This window comes from Thalia democratica, chromosome 4, assembly GCF_965202585.1.
Source record: "Thalia democratica chromosome 4, ktThaDemo2.hap1.1, whole genome shotgun sequence".
NCBI classification, from domain to species: Eukaryota; Metazoa; Chordata; class Thaliacea; order Salpida; family Salpidae; genus Thalia; species Thalia democratica.
Window position 1 is genome coordinate 69,820,366 of NC_139168.1, and position 6,965 is coordinate 69,827,330.

Sequence of the window (6,965 nt, forward strand, 5' to 3'; positions counted from 1 at the left end):
AGCAAGTGATGAAAAAGACATATTTTTATTTTTAAAACTTTATTTTACTAAAAATATATTTTATTCCACTTACTTCTATAACATATTGAAACAGCAATTATAACTAATTGCCAGCTTTGATAACTTAAAGCTAGAAATCATAGTAGTACACTAGAAATTACGAAATTGATAAAACAATAATTTGAAACATGTCTTTAAATACGTTTATATATCTCTGTACTACATTAATATTTTACTTATTTTTCTACCGATAAAAATTTCAGGTTTCGCTAAGAAATATAAAAACAACATTCTGTGCAATGATGTTAGTAAAAGCTGTTGTAACACGACAAAAATTATTATTGATAGTATTAAATATTTGTCTTTATTTATTAAGACTGTGTTATTTTAGTTTGTCAAAAATATTTAATTAAAATTTTGAATACCTAAGCAAAATTTAATGTTTTTTGATTTAGATTTTTTTTCAATTTATACCTAATTTCTATTCACCTTAAAAAATTATATACATCAATAAGTACTGATTTAAAGATGATTTAACTAAACTTGTCTAAACTTGATATTCTTTAAACAAAACATAAATTCTATATTATAAATTGGATAGAGTTTTTTTCTTTTAAAGTATTAAAAATTAAAAACCTTAGAAATGATTGCACCCACTGATAGTTGTTAAATAAGGAAGAGTAAGTACTATATGAATATACATTTATACTGTAAAATTTCCCTAATTGTAAAAGTATCTGGTAGAAAAAATTAGTATCTACAAGTAGATTTAAAAAACTTAAATATTCAATACTTCTTTCAGCCTTTAATAATACCTAGTTTAATGTATTGCAATTATGTCTGATATGAATACAACTTTATTAATTTTAATTTTAAATGCACAATATATAATATATTAAAAGTAAAAAATCCAAGCATGTTCTCATTTATTTGTGAAAAATTTTTAATTTTACCATACAGTAAAATATGTTGTTGTTATCTATAGGTTTTTTTCTTAACCCTTAAAGCAGGGTTGCCACTTGTTTTTGAGAAGCATCTTCCACGTTTTCTTAAATTCTTCCAGGTTTTTTTAAGTACAAGTTTTTGAGTTATTTTTTAGTTTGAAATTAAGTTTAAGGTAAAAAACTGTGTTAAATAGTATAATGACACTAAAAAGATCTTGGAAAACTACTAAAAATGTTTTTTTTTTTTATAAAATAAATTTTTGATAATTAAAAAAAAATATTTTTAATCTACATGATAGATTTTTCGTGGCAAATCCAAATTTTACTACTTAAAGTTTAAAAATTCTTTAAAATGCCAAGTTTTAAAGTGATTTTTGATCAAACTTCAAGTTTTTTAGACGTTTTTTTTAATTTCTCAAATTCAAGGTTTTTTTACCCTAAACTGTCAAATTCAAGATTTTTCCAGCATTTCAGGTTCAGTGGACACCTTATAAAGTATAAATGATTTTCTTTCTACTGATTTTTGCTACCCTGTATAAATGTCATAAAATAAAAAACTTAATTTTTTGATAGTTTTAATTGTCACTTTATTAATGTCCTACCAAATAGTTTTCTAAAACGTTCAAATTATTACAAAGTAAAATCATTTTTAGTAAGGCTACACTTAATGTATTAAAACTAAAATTTCTAATATATAAAGTAAAGCCTAACTAATAATAATTTTTAAACAAAACTTTATTATTTAAACCTTTCTTCATTAACAGTTTTAAGCAATCTTTTTTGGTTTTAGTCAGTATTTTTTTTGCAAAAGAAACTGTTCTACTTTTATCTAAAAGTGTCTTAATTTTTTTTTATACAAATTTTAGATATTTTTACAAAAAAAGGTTTTCTTAATTACATAATGGTATTTACTATAGTAAAAGAATAATAAACTGACTGAGTAGGTTTTATTAACAACAAATAAAATACAAAAAATCACGAAAAATGATTACTATTAAAACAATAAGAAACTAAGCAGTAAATTAAAAATTTTAAATCATAACTAAAAATAAAACCAATAGAACCTCTGAAGCTGTTTAATCTAGAAATCAGCTATAAAACACTACTAACAAACATCAAAATTTAAAAAATATTAATTTATGTATGCATTCAATATTATTAGCTTGCAATAATATTTTAGATATCTTAATGGTTATTCAATAATTGTATGCATGCATATATGTATGCAAGCAGCTTTAAAACTAAAAGTAGCATTTTTACGTATAAAATCCCCTTAGAAACACTATAAAACTTTAGATACAACACTTAAGAAAGCATAAACTTTATTTTTAAATAACTTTTTTACATATATAAGTAACAACCAGTGTTATAAATATAGTTTGCATGACAGTGCTTATAGTAAAACGTAGTAACTAGAGTTGCCAGAAACCATTTCGTTTTTATATTTTTTCCTTACCTTATAAGTAGAATGCTTAGCTTTAAATTTTTTAATAGAATAAATCAAACAAAATAATTCACGACTGAGTAAACAGCGATAATTAGTGAAATTATATTTCTGATAAGTATGGTTGTACCCTAATAATTGCTTTTTTGTTGTTGTTGTTATTATTTATAACACAGACATAAGTCTAATAGTTTTTTTTTTTTTAACTTTTATTTTGACCTTTTGTAACATTTTAATCATATTATATGTTACATTACTACTAATTTATTAAATATCTTTAGAAAGCACAATTATAATGGTACTATCGTCAATATGTTTATAAAAAACATATTTTTTTAATTTTATTCATAAAAATGTTTAAATTTATATTTATCTAATCTTAATAATACGTCGCTGGCTAGACATTTCTTATTCGTACCAAATCCGTCCCGCGGGCCGTACGTTATATAACCTAACTTAAAGGTTTTTCTATACACCAGTCCATTTACTATATTTTTGAGCCTCGTTTTTTGATCTGTTCATTTCTAGAGGTATTTTTTTATTCTTATTCTTGTTCAAAAAATTATATTATATCACTAAGTTATACTACACTTTAAATGATTACTACTTTATTATTTTAGCTGTTTATTTTTACTTTTATTAGCAAACTTTTGCTATTTTTAAAATTTCAATATTAGGAAATGTATTTTGAGCAGTTTAAAACTACATAGCAGTAAACAATTATGTTTACACTTTCTTTTAATTTTTGAAAATTTTTAATATATTGACTTTATGTAGATAAAACTAATTTTTTTTTAAATATGTCATAAAAATATAATTTAAGTTCATTTTATTTTATTAAGAAGCAACGTTGGCAATAAAACATGATATACATAATAATGCAAATTTTGCAAAGCCTAGTTTAAGACTAATAGAAAAACCATGAAGTTTTTCGGCATTTTTATTAATACTTTAAACATACACCACAGTAGATTACTATGTTTACTTAAGTAATTCGTGCATAGTGAAGCAAATTAGAAACATAAGTTCTTAATATTAAGCTCTGTTGTATATCTTTAAATTTTTACACATTTAGTGTATAATGAAAGATTATTAAAACAGTATAGAACAAAACTATTTGTTAATAAACAATATAAAATCAGTTTGTTTCCTAATCCTTTTAACTTATCATAAATCTTACCTTTTTAAATAGGGAAAAGTTAAATGTTTGTTTTTACATAATCGTTTTATCAGAATATAATTAGTGTTAATTAGTGTTGTTTAGTGTATATGGCTTTGTCTATCTTACTTCAAAGAGTTTTTAATCGTGATCATTGCGTTTGCATGAAAAACCGTGTTGAATAAAACTCTCAATCTGAAATTGTCTAATTAATCGTTTTATCATACAAAGATGCTTAATTGCATATGTTTAAAAGTTTTTCTTCATTTTATTTTCACATATGTTTCTTTTTTTTTAACTATTGTAAGTTTTTGATATAATGTTTTAGCCGTTTGTACAATAAAAAACATATTAAAATAAAAAGTAAAATGATAACACATTGTATTGAATTAAAAATATTAGCAAAAGATTTAACGAATTAGCTAGGCAGTTTTTTTATTTTATCAATAGTAACTGAGTGATTTATTTGATAAGGAGTTTTTAGCTAAATAGTTTTATACAGTTTTAAATTTAATTATTTTGATGAATATATTTTTTTAATTTTTTATGCAAAAGTAATTTTTAAATTTAAAATTATTCATCGACTTTTGAAGTACAAACAAAACCATTTTTATAATATTGGTTTCCTTGAAAAACTTGCAAGTGTCAATAAATATGATATAGAAGCTTTAGCACATTTGAGTTAATTTTACTTTTCTCTTTTTCTTTCTTATTAAACAAACTTAAACTGTATGTTTAAATAGTATTGGTAATAATTCTTTATTTATATTCATTTCAATAGCTTACTTAACACTTAGTATAGCTATAGATCTAAGCAACTTTTTTCATTAATTTTACAGCCTAAAAAACCTACATAGTTTTAAATAAGTTTTTTAACCATTATTTTAACAGATAAGTATTTTTAATCGAAATGTCTTTATTGACACAAGAACAAGCAATTAATCAACACAACTCTCAAACTTTATCAAAAATTAATACAAACACAATAGCATACAAAAGACTTCAAAGAGAGTTAGACATGATCACAGAGAACCCGCTTCCCAGCATCAAAGCTCGTCCCAAAGATTCCAACTTGTACAAATGGGAAGCAGAGATCCAAGGACTTCCTAGCACTACTTACGAAGGTCGGATTTTCTTATTAGACGTCAGTTTCAGTGAAATGCACCCATTCATTGCACCTAGAGTAACTTTCATTAGCGAAATAAGTCACCCCAGGGTCAATTGCAAGGGTCATATAAATTTGGACGTGTTGTATGAATTGTGGTCCCCAGTTTACACGATCGGAAAAATTTTGATGGAGATTCAATCGGTTCTTGCTCACTGCAGTGATGAGTGTGCGAGTAAGGAGTACAGTTTGTAATAGTATGTTTAAATTTAATTAAATTGTTTTTGTAGACGGATTATTGTTTTTATAATTTTAAAGAAAGCATCTAAGTTTATCAAATTATCTGGTTTACTAAAAACAAGACAGCTTTCAGTACGAAAAATCTTAGTTATTTTAATATGTTTTTATACTATAAATACCAGCATACCTTTATGACATTTGTTGTATTTTACATTGTAGTAGCAAATCAAATAAAGTTAATGAAAAATCACTAGTTTTTACTTATGTGTTCATAAAAAAATTACAACTGAAATATAACTCTTCTACTAAGCTGAAAACTTTAATAAAAAATGTTTGGAGAAACACTTAGAAGTTTATGATAAACCAAGCCTATTATTCATTGAAAGCTGGAAAATTTAGTTAGGTTAGTTAGCGGCTTGACTACAGTTAGTTTTCAAAACATTTTACAACAACTTATAAATTATAAAACAGTTTCTAGGAAGTATTTTGCAACTTGGTGCTTCTGGTATTTGTTAACATTTACTTGTAGCATCCAATTGTAGGTTCACTTCATTGACAGTGATCAATCAGTCAGTTTGTTGGATCACACAGTGTATTTTACTTTCATTTTGATTAAATGTTTGAACTTCTATGTTTCTCCTTGGAGTCATTTCAGAAATTAAGGGGGTAATAAGCAGCAAATTGACCAAGTGGGGGTTTGGAAGAGGGGTCGTAAGGTCATAACTTGAAACTTATACTAGAAATTCTGGAGTTGATGAAAAGCAAAAAAAATTCTTAGGCGTACTTAAGGGTATTATCGAAACTTACAACAGAGCAGGGCTCCCCAAAGCGGTCCATTTTAGAAAATAAGGGGCCAAAAGCTGCAAAGGGAGCCGTAAGACTATCATTTTAAATTTACAATTTATATGGTATTTTCCATACTATATTGCTTTTAATGATGTGTTTTTAACTTTTTTGCGTTTTCCAACCGATGTGCTAATAGAAGTTTTATTCTTTAAAGATTTTTTTTTTATTGCATGCTCAAGAATAAGTCAGTTAAAATTTATTTTGTTGTAACGATTTTGGCATGAATAAAAATTAGTTTTAAATAAAGAGTAAAATTGATATATTCCAAACTTAGAATACATGTTAACTGTTTAACTAAAAACCACTGCTTTTTAAATGAAACATCATCAAATTATCTATTAAATTTTTTAACTAGTCCAATGATAGTCTAAATTTTTTCTCATAAGAAAATGATATTACCAAATTATGCAAACAGTAAAGAATGAAAACGTTTATTTTAAGTTGCTTATCATTATATTTAACATTTTGGTCAAAATAACAGAAAAATGTTGAACTTAATTGTACTTCTGTTTTATGAATTGTTTAGTATCGACTTATAAAACGTTCATATTAAAACTAAATTAGTTGACATTAAACACTCTAGTGAAATTTAAATGATCTCTTTTGATTTTCATTACACTTTAAAATCTGTATTTCAACCTTCTAGGACGTTCCGACAATTTGCTGCATATTTAAAAAACTTCTGTTGCAATGTTTTTGCGTGGGTGCATATCAGGGGTTACAAATTACAAAATTAATGTTTTTACATAAACATTTAAGGTTTGTAACAAAAATTTTTCATTTATAATTCATTTTGGCGAGCCGTGATGTTTAAACGACGTGTAAAAACTACAATTACGCTAAAAACTACGTTGGTTTTGTTTTATTTCTGCCGAGACCTTAAACATGGCCACAAGTTCTATTAAAAATTCAAACTGCACTGAGTTGCAAGTTAGAAACGATTGAGCCCTACAATACCGAGAAATTAACGAGAACCTAGTTTAAATTAAATTATGTTTATTATTCTTGTGTACGTGAAGCAGGGTACATCATCTGTATGTTTCTGTTATTTAGAATGAAACAAAATATTAAGTAAGTAATAAGAAGTATTTAAAATAAATACGCTTAAACTTAGGAACTAGGTAACAAATCAAAAACTTCTAATTCTAATATATTCACAAACAAATGATAATATAAAAAAAAATTCATAAGCATTATATTATACCTTTTTTTAATAATTTAAGCATC

General features: G+C 24.9%; 1 pseudogene; it reads left to right on the forward strand.

Moving 5' to 3' along the window:
* The first annotated feature begins 4,457 nt into the window (after positions 1 to 4,457).
* Positions 4,458 to 4,907, forward strand: LOC145833618 (ubiquitin-conjugating enzyme E2 E3 pseudogene; annotated as a pseudogene).
* Positions 4,908 to 6,965: the final 2,058 nt, after the last annotated feature.